The sequence below is a fragment of the Microtus ochrogaster genome, chromosome 2, assembly GCF_000317375.1.
Source record: "Microtus ochrogaster isolate Prairie Vole_2 chromosome 2, MicOch1.0, whole genome shotgun sequence".
In the NCBI taxonomy this organism is placed as follows: Eukaryota; Metazoa; Chordata; class Mammalia; order Rodentia; family Cricetidae; genus Microtus; species Microtus ochrogaster.
Genome location: NC_022010.1, coordinates 71,900,134 through 71,902,393, shown reverse-complemented (window position 1 = coordinate 71,902,393; position 2,260 = coordinate 71,900,134). Strand labels below are relative to the sequence as shown.

Sequence of the window (2,260 nt, the reverse complement as noted above, 5' to 3'; positions counted from 1 at the left end):
GAGAGAGAGAGAGAGAGAGAGAGAGAGAGACTTACCAGCTGCAGACTTGTGAGAAGCACAGGTACTAAAAACTGCAAAACAGTATTTCATGAATCTGCTAACATGCCTGGCAGAGGAGGAGATGGGAGACTCACAGGTTCTAGGAACCCTGTTATCCTCAGGATGAGGTCTGACTCCCTGGTGGCAAATAATCCCTTCCCAGTCCACTCACAATCTGGCCAAACCTCATTTGCCCCCCCTCCAGTCCACTTCCACAGTGGTGACCATGCCCCAGTGTCCTTGGCAGCTCCTCCCCACCATGGGGCTTGTGTTGCATTGCTGGATGTAGCTGGTGCCTCCCGGTGGGCTGTGTGCTTGGGATGGGGTGGGGAGGGCTCTGAGCGTGCTGAGGGGAGGGGACTCAAGGCTCCCGGAGGCTATTCTTAAGACCTTGTCAGAGGTGTAACACAATCGCTGGCTCATTTATGGATCTGTTTCTTCACCTATCAAGCCTGATTCTGGACCTCTCGATTCACATATGGTGAGCAGGGATTCTAGATTGTAGATTACGGTTCTAGAATCCAGCTACAGAGCAGGATTCTATACAGCCAAGCATTTCCTACAGGGCTACATGGATGCTTGTTGAGAATCCGGCCTCCCGGGCTCCTGCTTCAGGAAAGGGCACCATGTCCCCAGCTCAGTCTGGGCAATTGTTCTTTGAAACCCTACCAGGGGGTTCTTAGTCTGATCAGCTCCAACCGCTGAACTACTTCAGAGCACTGCCCTCTTGACGCCATGCTTCTGAAAGTAGGCAGTCCCTTGGGCTGTTGGGAGAGAAGCAAACAGGTTTCTTAGCAATAGCCAACCTGGAACACTGAGGGTGATTTGGGGCTGTGGGCATTCTCCCATGCATTTCGTGCATGGCTGCATCCCTCAGCCCCTGACAGCTCTCTGGGGCAACATCAGGCTGAAATAACAGTGGAAAGCAGAACTGGAAACTGAACTGCCCTACTCTCCCCGGAGCAGTGCCACCTCCCAGCTGTAGGAAGTGAGGCCAGAGACACACTGTGGCCCTGCCACTGGACTGCAGAGCCTGCTGCCACTCGCTGGTCCTCAGGGACTGCAGACTTTGGCAGGCAGAAGCGTCTACTGCCCTGGAATCTTGCCTTTCAAAAATTATCTCATTGACTGAAATGCAAAACTAACCAGAAAGTGCATGGTCTCAGTGCTAGCTGGAGGAGAGGGAGTGATTAGCAGTTGAAATGCTGAGGGCAGATCATTAATCGGAATGTTGGTTGGATCTGTGCTGATTCCTGTTAGCTGGGAGGACAGAAATGTCAGGTGTAACATAATTGCGCATTGTGTCCCACACTGAGCCGGTGCCAAAGCACGGTGTGCTCACCTCCACGTAAACTGGCAGGAGATGGGCTCGCCCAGGCTGGCAGCTTGTCCAGAGCCTGCTTTAGAGAAAAGAATCTTCAGGAGGAAAGCAAGGCATGTGTCCAGATGCACAAGCAGGCCAAGCTTTGCAGCCTCCACTGCAGTCGGAATGTCGTGCGTTGATGCTGAGCGTGCAAAGCAACACTGTTGTATCCAGCGCCTCCTTCATTGCTGTGGTCTCCATTCCTTTCTAGATTTTTCTATTGAAATGTCAGCTTGGGTGGACTCCAGCAGAGAAGAGAGAAGAAAGACCTAGCAATTACTGGATGTCAGTGGAGGCACCGCCAGCCAAGACCTTTAACTTAGATGATGAACAGCGTGAATTTTTTATGTTTTTAGAAGAACCAGTATTTTGTTACTGAAATAAAATACATTTCTAAAAAAGGCTGTCTTTGTTCTCTTTCTCCCTCCTCCCCTCTTTTTTCATACCTCCTCCTCTCCCTCCTGTTCTCTTCTTCTCCCCCCTCACACTTATGAGAGGCTCAACTCCTCTTTTCCCTGGCACACGCTGGTTGTGGAGTTGTGATGGCTAACCTGGGGTATACACACACACAGGCCCAGACAGAGGGTGGCATCGCTAAGGGGACTGTCCTCAGCAATGGCAGCATCGGTAGATGCCTCAGCCAGCTTGTTTCCATGGTGACTGTGTGTCATCAGAGAAGCGGTGTGCTTGTCTGTGATGGAAATGTGAGAGCTGGACCCTGTGCTGTCCGAGAGGGTTTTTATGGTGAGGGATAGCAGGGGGAGAAGCCATGTAATAGCACAGTAGCTCAGTCAAGAAAGAGCTACTTCCTGGAGGCTTGGTGGCTCACACCGGTTCCTGTTTTCCTTTACCCGCCCC

General features: G+C 51.6%; 1 protein-coding gene across 1 annotated transcript in view; it reads left to right on the top strand.

Annotated features, from left to right (window-relative positions):
• The window catches only part of Smim11a (small integral membrane protein 11A), an 11,570-nt gene extending 9,766 nt beyond the window's left edge, over window positions 1-1,804 (top strand). The window contains exon 4 of the mRNA XM_026786745.1: window positions 1,614-1,804. The gene's annotated coding sequence lies outside the window, so the exon portion shown is untranslated. The remainder of the gene's footprint in view (window positions 1-1,613) is intronic.
• The last annotated feature ends 456 nt before the right edge of the window (window positions 1,805-2,260 follow it).